Genomic DNA, 20,394 nt, shown 5'->3' with positions numbered 1-20,394 from the left:
TATATTATTTTTTATGTATATGAGTATATTTCCTGCATGTAGGTAGGTACACTCATGTTGTACAATGTTCATGGAGGCCAGAAGAGGACATCGGATTCCCTGGAACTGTAGTTACAGACAGTTGTTAGCCACCACGTGGGTGCTGGGAATCGAACTTGGGTCCTCTGCAAGAGCAGCCAGTGCTCTTAACCTCTGAGCCATCTCTCCAGCCCTTATTTTCTTATTTTATAGATGAAAATGTTCAGGTACAATGTGATTAAGCATTGTCCATACAAAACACAGACAATGATGTAATTTCAACACAGGCCATTTGATTTAAATTTCACTGTGATTATATTGCCTTTAACAAAAAAAATATCATTTTTGAACAAACGAGAGTGCAGCGTGAACATGGGGAAGCAAAAGAAAACAAGGAAGCATGCAACTATGAAGGGAATGTTTAGTCTCAGAGATGAGAGACTTATGGAAAAAGATAGATTAAAGCCTAAAAAGAAAGAAAAGAAAGATCCCAGTGCACTGAAGGAAAGAGAAGTCACCCAACATCCTTCCTGCTTATTCTTCCAGTACAATATACACCTTCCAGTACAATATATCCTTGTTGACACCAACTTCATCAACTTTTCCATTAAAGCCAAACTGGACTTAGTACAGTCAATGATGGACTGTCTGTATGCCAAGTGTATCCCTTGTTTAACTGATTGTGTAATGGCTGAAACTGAGAAGCTGGGGCAGGAGTATCCAGTGGCACTAAGGATTGCCAAGGATCCACAATTTGACTGACTTCCTTGCACACATAAAGGAACCTTTGCAGATGACTGCTTGATACAGAAAGCAACTCAGCACAAGTGTTACATTGTGGCCACAGTTGACCATGACATTAAAAGAAGAATCCAGAAGATCCCTGGAGTTCCTATCATGTACATTTCTAACCACAGATACAACATCAAGAGGATGCCAGATGATTATGGAGGCCCTCGGTTCTGATTCTTAAAAAGACTACATTCTCCTGCCTTCCTTTGGATGCTTTCTCTGTTACCAGTTCATTAAACACTTACTTTTTGATGCTTTTTCACATTGATATTTTGTTTCATTAAAAAAAAGACTAAAAACAGAAATTATTATTTTATTGACAACAACCTACATATTTTGCATAATGATTATGTATATTCACATGTACAGCAAACTATTCCCTGGAAAAAAATCTTTACATATAATACAACCTAATAATCCTCTATTTTTCCTCTATCCATTTAATTAAGTTCTGCCTCCCGCTGCCTAAATTCATTTCATAGGTTATTAATGGGATACATATAAATTTCAACAAATATTTTTAACTGGTCAGGAATAAACAGAATTGGGGTGACAAATGAGCTCGATGAGGGAAAAATCAATCTTTGAAATATGATAAATTCAAGATCAATTCCAACATATATCTGTTCAAACTATAGCAAGTTACTTGACTTTTTTATGATTTATCATCTAATTAGTAATCTCATAATAGGACCATAAATTTGAAAAGTGTGTCATGGGGTCATTTGAGCTAAATCTACATGAAGTGATTAGTACACAGTCCATGGCATGGTAGGACTCAACAAACTGTAGCTATTAAAGAATAAAGTATAGCATTTCTCCCAAGTGAGCAGATTATATCTCGTATGGCCACATTTTTTAGTATCTGGGTTTATTTTAAACTAAAATTATGTAACATAATACAGCGTTTTGGTGTATTGTATTATACAACTTTTCCATAACTACCTTCTTTCTAGGCTGGTGTACACTGTATCCATTCATCTTGTTCAGGGAATGATAATATCATATTCTTATAGAGCCTAAAATATTGGTGTATTATTAATCCTTAAATAGTTCAGCTATTCATTAGTCACAGGAAAATGTATTGAGAAATTTCTGTATATCTATTTAAAGTGGCTCAAAAGAATATATATATTACCTTTAAATAAAATTACACATTTGGAAAAGAAATTTTAAATTAAAGTAAACTTTAAAGAATATTTTTCTTAATTCTTTCATTTCCAACAAAAATAAATCTTCTGTTATTTTCCAAAATTGAGAAAGTGTTTATTGTAACTGCTTTTTTCCATTCTTCAAAATCTTTTCCAAAATAAATGTCTTCCCAAATGTATCAACCCATGCTATAGACAGACAGACAATAGACAGACAGATAGATGTTAGTTCTGATACATATGTTTAGGCATGTAGAAACTCCAGACTGAACACCATTTTACAGAAGATCTCAAATAAAATTTCCCTATTGTAACACTTGGAATGTTTAGAAAAGTTCTTTTCTTTGTTTATTTACCCCATTTTTTTCTCAGGTAGGTCTGAGAATTTAAAATTTTTAAAGCTCCCCTAATAATGGTGATGTGCATCAGCATGTGAAATCACTGCACTGTACATTTCCATGTACCTCTCTAGCCCTGCTGGGTGTGGTTGGATCACAGTTCCATCGATTAAACCTGCCAAGTTGGCAACTACAGCCATCAAATCTTTGTTTCAGTAAGGATTATTATCAATATAGTTTAACTGCTTTCAATCTTAATCCATCGTAGGAACACAAACAGCAGTATTTAAGAAGGGAAGTTTTTTTGTGAAAATTCTCTTTCTTCTTGACTTTTCAAACTGTCACTACCTAAATTGAATAGCTGGCAAAAAATAAGGCTGAGCAACAGTTTGTTCCAAAGGAGAATCACCCTCAGAGGTGAGTACTTAGAAATAACAGGTAAGGGGGATGACTCTGTAATTCTGACTTTTGCTCAATCATATCATTCTTGTGGCTTTTGAGAGAAACAATCATGCTACTTCAAAACCTCAGGTGTATTTCAAGGGAAAAGTATCAGCAGTCATAAAGCCTGTTAAAATTTGCTAATTTCTGGGGGCGGGGGATTGTCAAGATCTATGTTACTTCTGCAATATATACCCAATTTTGCAATCTGTTAGTGTCTCTGGTGATATGTTGTGATGCTCTCTATAGTAAATCATGAGTAGAACCTTAAAGATAAACATAAAATAGATTTACAGTTCTGCTGCTCCTGATGAGTTGAATTTCTTATGTATTTTAAGCAAGTAACCAGAAAAACACACAACCATTGCATCTGTAGACTGCCATTCCTATGCTGATCAGTGCTAGTACAAATGCTGGGCACAAAACTGACACCAAGACTCTTTGTCAACATGATGGTAGTTGAGTTTTGCTTCCCAGAACACAGTCCCCACAGTGTGATACAGATACATGTTTTAAAAATTTAAGATCTATTTTTATTTTATCTGCATTTTATTTGTCTGCACTTACAAATGCACCCCATGTGCATGCCTGGTGCCCACAAAGGCCAAAAGAGGATTTTGGATCGCCATGAACTAAAGGTACAAACAGTCGTTAGCTACTATGTGGGTTCTGAGAACCAAACCTAAGTCTTCTGCAAGAGTATCAAATGCTCATCTCTTCAATCCCATGAGACACATTCTTGGTGTTATTCTCACTTTAAAGGCCAAATCTTTATTACTAATTCACACACTGATTGACCATAATTAACTTTGACATTTACTTAGAATAACAGCATATCAGAACAATAATAATTCAGTTGACTGGCATTAAAAAAAAGATGCATATTGTACAATTCTTTTCCTTTCAAGTAAATGTAATAATGATAATAATAGTAATATTAATAAAAATACAATAATTGTACCAAGATATTATTTTTATAATATTCCAAGCACAAATTCATAACAACTTATAAGGTTGCCTAATTTTTAGCTAACATGCCAAAGTATACCAAATATAAATATACCAAAGTAGTTGCCACTAAATGCAACAAAGATTGTTTCAAAATGCTTTTATTGCTGGGTGAGGTGGCACACGCCTTTAATTCCAGCACTTGGGAGGGAGAGATAGGAGGATCTCTGAGTTTGAGTCTAGCCAGGTCCACAAAGTGACCACTAGGAGGTCTGTGACTAGGGAGACTCCGGAAAAAAAAAAAAAAAAGGCAACGAGAAATGTTTTTATCTTCAAAATGTAATTTTAATCATTACCTAAAAATTATCTTCCACAAAATAGAGCAAATATCATCCTTTTGTTATACAATATCACAAACAATACAATATCACTGTGTGTAAATACTGTTACCTTCTCCAAAATGTCTCGGGCATCTTTAAAAGATGATAGAGGCAATTGATTTGACACAGTGTGCCCTAACATGTATGACAGAGTATATGGGTTTCAGTGGGAGGGGGGCTATAGGAGGGTTCTGGTGAGGATGGAGGTATAAAGATGATTAAGATTATTTGAGATATTCTATATGGCAGCTAATAACTGTCCGTAACTCCAGTTCTAGGGGATCCAACTGCCTCTTCTGTCCTCCGTAGGCACTGTATGACACGGGTGCAGTTACTTACATGCAGGCATAATACTCATACACATATAAATAAAAATAATAAATATAAATATAAAAAAAGATGAGATATTCTGTATGAAATACACAAAAATTCAATTAAAACAAATAAATAGATAGAGGCAGTTGTTCACTATATTACATAAGTGATGCTAAAATTCCTTCCAAATTTGCATTTTAAATTAGGAAAAAAACTGTTGATAGATTTGACTAATCCTGGGCAATTACTGCCTTTCTTTCAGGGACAACAATTAGGAATGAAAACTCTGACTTCTGCCTTGGGCCTGTTGGCTCTTATATCATATTTTACGGTAAGTTCCTTCTGTCATAATACCTTTGATTTATTTGCTGTTAACTGGAACTGGAAAGGTTGTTTTTTTTTTTCTTTTTTCTTATTTTAATTTTTTGACCAGTGACAGCCTTCGTTATCTAAAGATAATTATATCTATAGCTCATTATGAATTTTGTTTTAATTTCTCTTTTTCTGTTTCATGAATGTACTAATTTTATATGGTCAGTGACTGTGGGCATGAGGGGAAAATGAGCAGGAATGAAGAAAACAGGTCAAGTAGAATCTGTAGGACCTATCTATTATCTAGAAAAATCTCCTTCTTGAACTTTACAATAGAGCCTACAGGAAAATTTAAGTTTACTGGCTGTTTTAAGATTACAATAAATGGTGAAGTAAAACCTTGAACATTTTATGATAAATTTGCTAAAAGCATAACATGATATAGCAATACAGAGATTAATAATGATTGCAATCTTTTAAGAAAATATTTGTAAAGATTTTTAAATGAAAAGGACTTTCTGATACCTGAAAATGTATTAGTTATCATTAAAACCTGCAAACTAATTCATTTGAAAAAAAAGTAACAAAAAAGTCATTCAATGACAATGTTAATCCAAAATTTAGAAAAGCTTTTTGAAATCCTTCTAGAAATTTGGTTAAGGCCCTATAAAAGCCGAACGTGGTGGTGCAATCCTTTAATCCCAGCACTTGGGAGGCAGAGGCAGGCGGATCTTTGGGAGTTTATGGTCTGCATAATGAGTTCCAGGACAGCTGGGGCTAAAAGGAGACCCTGTCTCAAAAAGACAAAAAAAAAAAAAATGTAAAAAATTTAGTATACAGTGGCAAATGTTAATACACAGTCAAAACATCAACACAGACTTAAGAATCTCAGAGAACAGTCCCCTTAGAATACGTTACCATGACACAAAGTTTACAGAGGAGAACACAGAATTTGGAGAGGTGACTGACACATTACTATGTACTCAGCCTAGGGCTGTATAACATAGAAATACTACTGTTGATTAAAAACAGGTCTTTATTTCATAGCATGTACATATGAAAACTATTTCAATCTTAGTCTATATTACGCAGTGAAAATATCATTAGGCACTGGCAGTGATGTAAGCAAAACAGCATTATTGTTTGAGACATTTTATGACAAGTATCAATATCCCTTGGAAAATTTTTTTTTCACATACAGGTTAGATTAAAGCAGAATAGTACTCTGTTCCATAGGACATGTAGATCCTGATTCACTTATCCAAAATCTACAGACGTCTCCAGAACCTATCCCAGACCTGAAGAAAGAAAGAGTGTCTGGCAATGGCCTTGATTCCACAGGTTCCGTATGCATGCTGAAATCGGAACGATTTGAACACATTTTCTTGAAATTAAGTTCTCTTACTATCAAGTTATAATTGCCTAAGGCATACGCAGAGACCTTTTATAATAAATTCAATTGGAAGTGATACATCAGATGAAAAATCTAATTCAAAAGTGAACTATTATCAAATTTATCACACTAACATAAACTGTTTTGACAGCATTCTCCCAAACATAAGACTTCTCTATCCATGTTAGTATATTTTGTTTGCACATTCAGAAATGTTATAGACTACAAAACAAAGAATTTCACAGTCATGTAAACTTGGGAAAGTGGAACATAATGGAATACAGCTTTATTCCTTTTCAGATGTTGTAATAGATGAAGTGATGGCTTTGTTCCTGTTTTATTCTTTGATCCATGTTAAGAACAGGCAATTTCTGGGGTGAATTGTACAAAGTATCAATCTTGATCATTCTTAAAAAATTAATAGCATGTAAATTATTTATTTTTAAATTAGCATGCAAAATAACAGATTTCCTTGTGGCATTTTCTTTCTTTTCTGTAGGGTGTTTCTTTTTTATTGAATTTTTGCAGTTTTCATACAATATAATTTGATAGTATTTAGATACCTTCCTCTCTCCACACCTGCCCTTATTGCCCCCCACCCTTACTATGTATATAATTATATGTATATGTACATATGTATATGTTATATACATGTATTATACATATAATAAGGCCTAAAGAGTCTAATTTGTGTCTCCAAATGTCCTTCAGTGTAGGTCCATCCACTGGAGCCATATTAACCTACCAGGAGTCCCATGCTTGAAAGAGACTGCCTCTGCCCCTCCCAGCAGCCATCTGTGACACAATTTCTTTAGGTGGGGTTGGAGTTTCTTACCCACTTTCCCATGTCTATGCTGATGTTCTTTTCTGGTTTGAGTTTGCATCCTTAATGGATCTTGAGTCCTTATGGGATTTTCATTTTGTACATGTACCCCACAAACCTAAGTTGTAAGATAAATGCAAATTTTAAAAAGTTCTCTTCCAATTTGATGGATTATAGAACGCTGTTATTACATGATTTTTTCTTATTACATTTAAATACTTATTACATTTCCTGAACAAAATTTTTTTAAACCTCAAAACATAATTTTTAAAAATCACTCTAGCAGCAATCACTACCATATTCATCACTACCTAAGGGAAGGTTTTCAGAATATATATCTGCAATGGTTAGCCTACATCTTTGCTCAATGAGAGAAAAAGCTATTAGCCTAAGCCTGGACCTAATAATCCTAATTCTCAGCCTAATAAGGGAGTTTTATTTGACTTGGCATTTAGAACAGTCAATATATCAGAGTTTATCTTTATAGGGTCAGAGCTATTTAGGATTTATAGAGCTCTTATTTATATATTTGCAATGTACCATGGAATATAGTCTCACTCTAAACCTCTTAAGAAATCCTGGTTATCTAATGGTATTTAATAAGATCATTGTCTCCTACTTAAAATCAGCTCTTTGCTTTTCTTCTATACCATTCTGATTTTTTTTTTTTTTTTTTTTTTTTTTTTTTTTGCTACCTGACTGGCTCTTTTTTTTTGGCTCTTGTTTCCTGATTTTCAGATACACCTCCTTTTTCTGATATTTAAATGTCAATCATGCCCCAGGACACAGTCTCTACATCCAACCTCTCCTTTATCTATAGCCACAAATCTAGTTACATGGGCAAAAATAACTGTAATCAAAAACCCTGACTGTATCACTCCCCAGACCCACTCATTCAAATACTATCTTCACACCATAAGGTGAATCTGGCCATGTCTTGGCACATCCTTCTGATATAACTCTAGACCAAACATTATCATTTCTCACCTATTCTACACCCATAGCTGGTTCACTACATTCATTCTTCCCTCCTTCAGTCTGTTCTCCACACAACAATAAGAAAAATCTTCTATTAAGGTACATTGTACCATGTCATACATTAGTTCAATATCTTACAATAGTTTTCCAGTGCTTAAGGTAAAATACAAAGCCCTTACCCCTATTTACAGGCATTCCATGGTGTTCCCGACCACCCTTAACTCTCAGACTTTTATTGTATTTCCAATAAGCCTATCCTTTAAAGGTGATTTAGCTCCAAAAATAGACTATGTAAAAATGTATTTGAGGAATTTTTCTAGGGTTTTAAAGTCCAACATTATTAACCAGTGAACAAAAGAAGCTATTTAAGTATTAGAGACATAAACCAGCATAAATAGAAAAAAGGAAATAAAGAAGTGGTGAAAGAAAATTCAGTCTAGATTTGCTAACATCTGGCTAGGACTACAAAAAGATAAGCTAGTGATGTTAACCTCAGAGGTATATGAGAGACATATCTGACATAAATTTATATTGTAGTTTAAAAGAATGGAGCCAAAGATTAGTGGGAAGCTTAAGTTATGAGTGAAAGGTGTTACTAAGAGAAGAAAGACACTGAGGTGGGGCGGGGGGATACAGCCAGAACACAGGAAGAGGCAGCTCTTACACAGGAAGATAAACAGTTACCCATTGGCTTTTTGACCCTGTGAAAGGAAAGACATTCTCACACGTGGCAACATCAGTTCTGTGAAGTAGAAGGTGAAATAATCTCAGATAGGGTGGGAAGAAAAGTGGTGTTACTCAGGTGTAGCACTACGAAGAAAGTCTTGGGGAAGGGGTGAGCTGGTAAGGAATGAAGAATGGTTTTCATAGTGCCAGGGTGCTTGATAGATCTCTGATGTTTCAATCAAGTATTTAGAGATTACGGCCTTCTCCCACAGTGTTCATCAACTCAGAAAGCAGAGCATGGAGATTAGTTTGTGTAAACTTGATCCAAAGTCTGGCTGTTGCCAAGGCCAACATGGCTCAAAGACACACAGTCATATGAGAGTGACGAGAATCATATAATTTCCTGAATCTTCTGCTCTGGAAAAGTAGTTTCCTGAACAGCCCTAGAATAAAACTCTACGTTCCTGATACTTTTCATTTGTGGGCTTGGTGGCTGATCTGTGGTCCCATCATGTGGGAGGCAGAGACAGAGAATTCGAGAACAAGATAGATAGCCAGACTAGAAGGTGGATGGATGTAATCAGTATCTATAGTTGTAATTAGTACAAGTTTGGAAGGGTAAGGAAGGAGTGGGCAGTGTGAGGCTAGACAACAGATACTAAAACACAGTAGTTACCAGAGACTTATAAACAGTAGTTACCAATATACAGTAGTTACCAGAGACTAATGGAGGGTCAGAAGGCAAAAGGGATGGAGGAAGGAAGAATAATGGAAATGGGTGCAGCTGGACGAGAACATTTAAAGTTCTGTAGGACAACTGTAGTACAAAACAATTTAATATTTCAAAATAGCTCTAAAAAAGATGATTTTGAATGTTCCCAACACAAAGAAATGATACATGTGTGAGGTGACAAATATATTAATTAAATTACTTTAGATAAACATTATGTATGTCCCCTACTATTACTGAGTTGGGGTTAATAAGTGTCTTAAAGTCCTGTAGCATGTTTTTATGAATTTGAGTGCACCAGAATCTGGTGCATATATGTTGTCTTAGTTTGTTTCTTCATTGCTGTGACAAAATACTCTGGCCAATACCAACTTGGGGAGGAAAGGGTTTATTAGGCTTACATCTCCCGGGTCGCAGTTCATCAGGGAGCCCAAGGTAGGAACTCAGGGAAGGAACCTGGAGGCAGGAGCTGGAGCACAGGCCATGGAGGAACACTGCTTACTGGCTTGCTCCCCTGGCCCCTGCTCAGCCTGCTTTCTTATGCAATACAGGCCCACCTGCCCAGGGGTGGCACCACCCACAGTGGGCTGAGCCCTCCCACATCACTCATCAAGAAGAGGCCCCTCAGACATGGCCACAGGCCAGTCCAATAGGGGAAATTCCCCAATTGAGGCTCCTTCAACCCAGGTGTGTCAAGTTGACACTAAAGCTATCCAGCACATATGTTAAAGATTGTAATGTCTTCTTGGTTAACTGCTCCTTTGATCAGAATGAAGTGACCCTCCTATCTCTTCTGATTAGTTCTACTTTGAAGTCTATTTTGTCAGATATTAGAATTGTTTCTTAGTGCCATTTGCTTGGAATACTCTTTTCCAGTTTTTACCTAAAGGTAGTGCCACTGTCTCTATTAGGCAGGTCAACGGGACAAATAATAAACAAAGAGATGTCTGAATTAAATGATACCATACATCAAATGGACCTAACAGATATCTCTCGATTATTCCATCCAAACACCAAAGAATACACTTTTTACTCAGTACCCCATGGAATTTTTTCATAAATTGACCACATACTGGGCCACAAAACAAATCTCAACAAATACAAAAATATTGAAATAATTCCATGCATTCTATCAGACCACAAAGCAATAAAACTCAAAATCAACACTAGTCACTACACGAACTCATGGCGATTGAACAACACACTCCTAAACAATGAGTGGGTCAAAGGAGAAATTAAGAAAGAAATAAAAGAATTCCTGAAATTCAACGAAAAGGACAATACAACACAACACAACCTCTGGGACACATTAAAAGCAACCCTAAGAGGGAAGTTTATAGCTCTATGTGCCTACATTAAAACACTGGGCCAGGCGTGGTGGCGCATGCCTTTAATCCCAGCACTTGGGAGGCAGAGACAGGCGGATCTTTGTGAGTTCCAGGCCCGCCTGGTTTACATAGTGAGTGCTAGGACAAGGGGGCTACAAGGAAACGCTGTCTCAAAAAAAAAAAAAAAAAAAACTGGAAAGAGCCCAAATAAATTACCTAAAACTGCAACTCAAGGCACTGGAAAGGCAAGAACAAATGAAACCCAAACCCAGCAGAAGAGAAGAAATAACAAAAATCAGAGCAGAAATTAATGAAGTAGAAACAAAGAAAACAATACAAAGAATCAATGAATCTAAGAATTGGGTCTTTGAAAAACTAAACAAGATAGACCCTTAGCCTAGTTAACCGAAAGAAAAAAAGAGCAAATCCAAATCAACAAAATCAGAGATGAAAGGGGAAACATCACAACAGACACCCAAAAGATCCAAACCGTTATAAGGAAACATGTTAAAAACCTATACACTACTAAATCTGAAAGTCTAAAGGAAATGGATGAATATCTTAAATCATGGGAACCACCAAAATTAAACCAAGATCAACAGTTTAAACAGACCCATAACATATAAGGAAATTGAAAGGGTAATACAAAGCCTCCCAACCAAAAAAAGCCCAGGCCCAGATGGATTTACAGCAGAATTCTACCAGTCCTTTAAAGAAGACCTCCAACCAATACTACTTAAATTATTCAAAATGATAGAAACAGAGGGAGAGTCCCCAAATTCCTTCTATGAAGTGGGCATCACTCTAATACCCAAACCGCGTAAAGAAAACTATAAACCCATATCCTTAATGAACATAGATGCAAAAATTCACAACAAAATACTTGCAAATGCATACAGACACACATCAAAAAGATGATTCACCATGATCAAGTAGGCTTTATCCCAGATGCAGGAATGGTTCAATATACACAAGTCAGTAAACGTCATTAATCACATAAATGGACTCACAGACACAAAACACATTGTCATCTCAATAGATGCAGAAAAGGCTTTTGACAAAATTCAGCATGCACTGACGTTCAAAGTCCTAGAGGGAATTGGACTGCAGGGAACATACCTCAACATAATTAAAGCTATATACAACAAACCCATAGTCAACATCATTCTAAATGGAGAAAAACTGGAAGCATCCCATTAAAATCAGGAACCAGACAAGGATGTCTACTATCTCTACTCATTTTCAACATAGTGCTTGAAACTCTTGCTAGAGCAGTAAGACAGGAGAAGGAAATTAAAGGAGTATTAATAGGAAAAGAAGAGGTCAAACTACCACTTTTTGCAGATGATATGATACCATACCTAAGAGATCCCAAAAGTTCCACCAGAAAACTCTTAGAAATGGTCAACACTTTCAGTATAGTGGCAGGACATAAAGTAGCCTTTCTATATACCAATCACAAGCAATTGGAGAAAGAATACAGGGAAATGCTCCCAATCACAATTGCTGAAAAAAAAAATCAAGTATCTTGGAATAAATCATACCAAAGACACCAAAGATCTCTAGAATGAAAATTTTAAATCGTCAAAGAAAGAGATTGAGGAAGACACCAGGCAATGGAAGGACCTCCCATGTTCATGGATTGGAAGAATTAATATTGTGAAAATGACCATCCTACCAAAAGTAATATATAGATTCAATGCAATCCCAATCAAAATCCCCATGACATATTTCACAGAATTAGAAAAATCCATCCTTAAATTCATATGGAGGCAAAAAAGACCCCAGATAGCCAAAGTAACCCTGAGCACAAAAAGCACACTGTGGGGATTACTATACCAGATCTCAAAGTATACTACAGAGCCATAGTCATAAAAACAGCATGGTACTGGCACAGAAACAGGCACATAGATCAACAGAACATCATTGAAGATCCAAACCTGAGTACATGCAATTTCAGCCACCTGATATTTGACAAAGGTGCCAAGAACACACACAATGGAGGAAAGACAGCATCTTCAACAATTGCACTAGCAAAACTGGATCTCCACCTGTAGAAGAATGAAACTATATCCTATCTTTCACCTTGCACAAAAGTCAACTCCAAATGGATCAAAGACCTCAATGTAAAACTGGAAACCCTGAAATTATTAGAAGAAAATATGGAAAGTAATTTACAGCATATAGGTATGGGAAACAATTTTCTAAATCAGACAGAAGTTGCTCAGGAATTATGGTCAGCAATCAATAATTGGGACCTCATTAAACGGAAAAGTTTTGTACAGCAAAAGAAAAAATCAAAAGAGTGAAGAGAAAACCCACAGAATGGGAAAAAATCTTCACTACTGACAGAGATTTAACATCTAGAAAATATAAAGAACTCAAAAGACAAAGACTCTAGAAACCAAATGACCCTATTAAAATATGGGCTAAAGATCGAAACAGAGAGTTCTCAAAGGAAGAAATAAAAATGGCTAAGAAACATCTCAAAGAGTGTTCAACACCCTTAGTAATTAGGGATATGCAAATTAAAACCACCCTAAGCTATCACCTTACCCCAGACTATTAGGATCAAGAGAACAAATGATACCAAATGCTGACAAGGATATGGAGAAAAGGGAATGCTCATTCACTGTTCCTGGGATTGCAAACTCATGCAGCTTCTATGGAAAACAGTGTGGAGAACTCTTACAAAACTAAAAATGAACCTACTATATGACCCAGTTATACCATTCCTTGGCATACACCCAAAGGACCCATCCTATTGTAGAGACACGTGTATAACCATGTTTGTCAGTGCTCTTTTCACAGTAGCTAAGAGATGGGTGCAACCTAAGTGTCCCTCAACTGACAAGTGGCTAACAAAAATGTGGTAGATTTACACAATGGTGTTCTATTCAGCAGTAAAGAAACATGAACTAATGAAATTTGCAGGTAAATGGATGGATCTAGAAACTGTTATACTAAGTGAAGTAACACAGACTCAGAAAAACAAACGATGTATGTTCTCCCTCATATGTGGCTCCTAGCGCCAAATCCTTTTAAATTCCGGGTTCTTTTAATAAGATGATGCTATACAGCATTCCCTTCTGTGTGAAATAACTACCATCATCACGACTTCGGCTGAGCCTGATTGCTAAACATAGTCACAATTGGGCTTGTTGACTGTTGTGTTCATTCATTAGAGTGCCAAGCAGGGCCCCTAGACCCTCACCTGAGTATCCAGCCACTCTTCCCAGCCAACTAGCCCAGCCTTTGAAAACAAAATAAAAATGAGGAAGATCCCAGTAGAGGGATGGTTTTGGAAGTCCTTGTCAAGAAACTCCAGTGGATTTTCATATGAACATTTGAAAATTGCCCTGTTCTGACTTTTTTCTAGTTCCTTGTCTAAAACTTGTAATGCTAATTACTCTTGCCTTTACTTTTCCTTCACATCCCCTATTCATGATTCAAGGACTTTCTTTTCCCCTTAGAGACAAAAGTTATGCAATTTGGGAGTCTTTTAGATAGACCCACTGAACAGGTACTGCAATTGCCTCACCCTGCATCCCTTTTCAGCATGGAAGAAGCCAGAATGGTGTGCATCCCTATTCCCTATTGGCAACTTGGGTAACCCCTTCAGAGGATGGAGGTAGGAATTGGCTAGGCAGTTAGGGTAAAAAGACCCCAAAGAAATGTAGCAAGTTTCTTGGCTAAAAGCCAAAATGTCCTTGGTCCTGTTAACAACATACTGTGTTTCAAAGGCCAAAAATGTCAAAAGTATTTGGGAGCTTGTATCCAACACTTAAAAGATTTTAGGGTTACCTCTTCAGATGGGGGAATGTTGGAGGGGAGGGAGTGGGCATGGATTTGATCAAAGCACCTTATATACATGTATGCAATTCTCAAGAAAGTTTTTGTAAAAGTTAAAAAAAATTGTTAAGATTAAAAATGTTTTAGATTTTTTATATAAAAAAGAACCCTCACAGAACAGTACCACCAACTGGGGTAAAATGTCCAACAATCCTTGGAGCCTATGGGGGACATTCTCACCAAACCACCACACATGTGCATACTCACATAGAGACACATACACACGTAATTTAAAAATAATAAAAACAAATCTGCTTTTTTAAAAGAGAAAAAGCATTATGTATGTGTGTGTGTTGAAATGCCACACTGTGTCTCATAAATATAAATATTATGTATCAATTTAAAATGTATATAATAAAAATACACATAAAACATAGGTATGTATTAACAGAAGTAATGAGTACTAATGTTCTGCACAGTGAAAATACTTTATAATAACAAAATATATGTTTTATGAATAACTGAGAGACATAAGTTCAAAGCTAGAAATACAAAAAATGGTAAGGAGATAGCTATATTAATTATCCTAATTTGATCAATATATTTACTATATATGTATTGAAATATTAACTCATAGTTCATAAATAAATATTACTATTATGAGTTAATAAAAATTTTTGACATGTTAAACATAAAAATATTAACTATCCTGAGTGGACTATTACGTACTACATAAATGTATAGAATTACCATACTTTATCCTGCTAATTTATATAACTAAATTAATAATACATACTAACAAAAAAAACATATATACTAAGATTTTATGTTTGATCAAATTTAAATTTTTTCTTTGTCCATTTACTTCCACAGCCTAGCGAGACTCATCACAACCGGAAGGGACCATATCCATATCCACCCAATCGGCGGTCACCATATGCCATTTCCAACCAACCAAAGCAGAACCCAGCAACCTTCTCTTCTTCCATTTATCCAAGACAAGGACAATTCCAAGCTTACCCTTATTTTCAAAGACAAGTTCCAAGGAAACTTACTAAAACATACAACAGGTTTCCAGGTTACCCAAAGCCACCCTCACAACCAAAACCTTGCCCTTGGGGAGCTACTATTTTACAATATTATGGACGTCCTCCTGTGGTTATATGCCGCCCTCCTCCCCCTAACCATAAGCCCCAAATAAAACCAACTACCCCAAGTAAAGCCACAACCACCACTGCACCTGCTACAACTACAGCCACCGTCCCAACCACAGAACCCACCACAACAGAACCAATCACCATCCCAACCACAGAACTCACCACAGCAGAACCAACCACCATCCCAACCACAGAATCCACCACAGCAGAACCAACCACCATCCCAACCACAGAACCCACCACAGCAGAACCAACCACCATCCCAACCACAGAACCCACCACAGCAGAACCAGACACCACACCTATCACAGAACCCACCACACAAGTACCAACCACCATCCCAACCACAGAACCCACCACAGCAGCAGCAACCACCTCCTCCTCAGCAGAACCTAATTCTTCAACAGAGCCTCAAACCTCAGCAGCAACCACTACACCACCTACTGAGGATACTACCACCCCATCCACCACTGCATCTCCCACTACCACCATCCAAACTACTACACCAAGCCCCTTTAGGAGCTTTTGGGAGCTTCTTTTGTCTTTTTTTGGTTGAGATGAGACATGATATTCTCCAAACTGTTCTGATCTCTTAAGATAAATAAAACTCCATGATTTTAATGAAATCAAACTGATTTAACCAGAAAAATCAAACAAATAAAAACAATTCAGCAATGAAATGCATCTTGGTCATTATGATTACCATGCTACCCTGTGTTTTATCACATACCAACAACTGATAAGTAATCTTCCTGGAAATGGAATCTGAGACATTTTATAGAAAATAATTTTTAGATATACACAATTTTTTTAACTGAGTAAGCTGGACTTAAAAGAAAACGAAATACTAAAGCATCAGTCTTCCCACAATGGAGCTAGTATGGCGCTTAGGCGTGATGGAAAAAAGAAAGAAAATAGTACTTACTAGAAGAAGCTGAATGAGAGTTGGAAGAATAGAGGAAAAGCCATTGTACATGACTGTTGTGCATGGATATAACTACTGACAAATAACACAGCCCATGGCAAGGAGAAAGGAAACAGAAGCTCTACCTGTCTCCTCACATATTTTAACAGAAAAACCTCACCAAAAGCTTGCAAGGGAACCCAGCTGTTATACTCTGTGTGGTCATCTTCCCAGTGTACAGATCTAATCAGAGAAGCAGACTGCTAATGACCAATTGCTAGTACCTAAGGGAACACAAGGAGCCTGACTCAGCATCTTGTGGCCAAATAAGCAGTCAAGGAAACATACGACTGCTCTGCACTTCCTATGTAGAAAATGTCAGAGATGGGAGAAAGATAATTGTATCAGACTTTTATTGTCTTTCCAAAGTAGATTAATGTATATAAAGGGGGGAACTAAGTATGAAAAATATAAGAAACTATTATAAATTAAAGGAAACTTTACAATATAAAAATAATTAAATGGAAATTATACATACAAAAACATGTAAATAAACATGAAATAGAGCATATTTTAAAAACTTTAATGGTGCTGTCTTGGATACAGCATAATTTATTAATAGAAACCATGAGAGAAGTGGGCAGAGCGAGTGGCAAATGACTAGTCTGCAGTGAGAGCATTCATCAATTTGAACTACTGTTGATGCCAAAAACAAACACAAAAACACCTTTGCAGGTATGACGACATCAATGTGGGAGATCAAAGTACCTTAGTGTAATGCAGAGATAAGATAAGATGCATTGAAGAGAGCATGAAGCACCTTGCTGCATCCCCTGCATTGCCTATCCCATAGCTACAGGCAGCTTTCAGGAGAAAGATACTATCAGGGGGAAAGAGGGAAATGAGCAAGGACTGCCTAGGACCCAGATACTGGGTCTGCCACAGTAATACCCAGAACCCAAGGACTCCCTAAGCCCCAGAATCCAGCTTGCTACTCAGAATGAATATCTAAACATACTCAATTCCCATCCTCTTTTGCCATTGTCCTCACTCACAATGTCCCTCTGCTGACACATGTCAAATTAGTCATTAAATATCGATACCCAAACTGTACTGTTAGGGAGTCTTCAGACATTTGGGACACTATACTGAAAAAGAACAGAAGTCACTGTGTGAATGGAGTAAACAAGAGCCGGGGTTGAGAACAGTGACCAGCCATGGGGTCAAAATTGCCTCATGTCTTCTAGGTCTAGTGAAGATTCCAGATTTTAATTTGAGCATACACATATGATTCGAACAGCTGTTCATGCACCAACATACCTTCACAAGAACTAAAGAAGCCAAATGAGAGACCAGGGTGCCCAACGTCAGTAAAACAAAAATAAAAGATAAGTGGAAGACGGCAGTAACTCCAAGCAGTAGAGCAGAGAGAGAGATGCCTAATGCGTGGAGGAAAGATAGAGACGTCCAAGCTTTAGGCTACAGCGTAGTGCAAGTTCCACCACAGTGAATAGCCATGCCAGACAAAGCCCCACAACCCTTAAGTCCAAGCTTGTATCTGGGGACTGAGCCACTGCACCTAGGTTAGCAATGTAGCAAACAACTGCCTTGACCATCTCTCGTCTAACCTCAGGCAGCACTCTGAGGAGCAAGATTTCACCCCCTGGGGGAGCCAGCCAGGACTTTGTCATAGAGCTCAGTGCTGACCCTCTGCCATGAAACCCAGAAATGGGGGGGAGCCCCTATACTCAGGCCCAAGCTGAAACAGATCTTTCAGATATGACTTGCTATCAAGAAGAACTCTCTGCACCAATGGGACAAACTCAAGTTTGGTCTGCATTTCTACCTTTACAGTAGTCTGGGGTACACATAGGTGCTAAAACAACTCCACTAAAATAGCACAGCTATCCCTAAGTCAGGGCCCACAGTTGGCTACTCTAGACCTTCCCTGCCAGCTGCAACATGGGCAGGAAAGAAGTTAGTAATAGTTGCTTGCTTATGTGGAACTGTAATTATACACCTAGTGTATACTGTGAATGCTTCATCTTTTTAGACATTTTATTAAAATTATTTTTTTTGTTGGTGTTATTTTTACTGTCATAAGAGCACTTAACATGAGATCACCCTTCTTAACAACATTGTAAATGTACAATACAGCAATGTTATAGAGAAAAATCTCTTTAACTTAGCAATATCACATAATTAAAATGTCATACTTTTGAATAACAATTCTCCATTCCCCCCTTCCCTTGGCCCTTGGCAACTACCCATCTGCTCTGTTTCTGTCCACTTGACTATTTTATGTACCTCATAGGACTGATATGAAGTATTTATGTGCTGACCAGCTTCTTTCAACTATTATAATGTCCTCGAGGTTTATAACAGGAATCCTCCACCTAGCTGAGGGTCTTGAAGGAGAAGCTTCCCTCCAAACTGGAGCAAGCCCTTTCTTAGAGTTGAAAGAGCAGAGAGATCAGCATCTCAGGAACGAAATCACAAGCAAACCCATCCTTCTCTAGACCTACTGGCCTATGAAGGTCAAATGAAAGGAAATGAAAGATGAATTTCCTACAGAAGAGAAGTACAAGTAATTTCATTTGACGGGAGCATATACAGAAAAGTTCTGTTTGCAACTTCCTAAGTTTGGTGCAATTTTAAGATGTTTTAGTTCTTTAAATTTGTCTTTTGAATCAGTGACATGCATAACAATCTAATTATGGTTTGAAATGAATCATGAGGCCTTTAAGACCACCAACTGTAACTTTACAATATTCCCTTAAGTGAGACTGCATTTCTTTGAACTGGTTTGCATATATTGAATTAAACCTCCAAATCCAGCCCAGGTAAAGTTTGATGGGTTGATATTATAAAAACAAATCTGATATGTTAAACTAAAATCAATGAAAAAGAAAAATGAAACAAAACTGGCAGAAATTGAACTAAGATTTGCTTTCATAGTAGGGATGAGGTATGCAATTATAGATAAATGAATACTCTACAAGCTGCTGAGTATGGGCCAACAAGTAAAATCAAACCTTACTTACTATTAAACCACATTGAAGTTCTTAAGAAACCTGATTGTCTGTACCCTGGGCTAAGGTTGCCTAGTTGATATTGAATCTGATAAATTTCAAGCACATTTACCTTTTATTTAGGTAATCTTTTCCTCACATAAGTACTATACATAAATATATAGGTCCTTGTAACATTCTTTATTTGGAAATTTGAGATTTGAAAATCCCAGTGTCTTGCCAGTTTAATGGTACTTTGCAAGGCTGAACTTTTGAGTTACTGTACAAGATTTTTTTATGTTGCAGCTTATAACATTTTATAAGAATTCTTATAATTAAAGTTTTGGTTACAAATTGTTGCTTAACTCAGAATTAAAAAAAAAATACTAAGCCAAAGGTATTAATTAGCCCCCAAATGAAAATGCCTCACCAATCAAAATTTCAATCAAAATATGTGAACGAAACAGGCAAGGAAAAGATCAGCATGTTAAAAAGAAAAGTCTCTTAAGTGGGAGTAAACAAACATAATGTTTGCAAAAAATATTTAGAAAATACAAACTTCAAGAAATAAAACCACGAAGCAATAATCCAGTGGTAAAATATGATATCCTATAAAAAGTAAATTAACCGGAAACAATACAATTCCAATAATTCTCAAATGAGACAAACCTCATTTTGAAAGCCTAATGCAAAATGTAAGAGATGAAACAAAACTAAATTAAGGCAACAAAACAACAGCTAAGCAAGCTGGCATCTAGCAAGAGCTACCACCTCCTCCTCTTCCTACATCCACATCTGCTTCTGTGTCAGATAACGTCACCCCACACCAACTGCCCCAAACACCTCCACCCTTTCCAGCACTGCCCAGGCTGCCATGGCTGAGGTCTCCAAATCCCCTGCTGTTGCTGTTCGTGGTA

The 20,394-nt window shown here is 36.8% G+C and overlaps 1 pseudogene; it reads left to right on the top strand.

Moving 5' to 3' along the window:
• Positions 1-390: 390 nt before the first annotated feature.
• On the top strand, positions 391-984 carry LOC103731074 (annotated as a pseudogene).
• Positions 985-20,394: the final 19,410 nt, after the last annotated feature.

Source organism: Nannospalax galili, unplaced genomic scaffold (genome assembly GCF_000622305.1).
Source record: "Nannospalax galili isolate Female #2095 unplaced genomic scaffold, S.galili_v1.0 scaffold50, whole genome shotgun sequence".
In the NCBI taxonomy this organism is placed as follows: domain Eukaryota; kingdom Metazoa; phylum Chordata; class Mammalia; order Rodentia; family Spalacidae; genus Nannospalax; species Nannospalax galili.
Note: the sequence above shows the minus strand (reverse complement) of the source record. Positions and strands in the feature narration are given on the sequence as shown.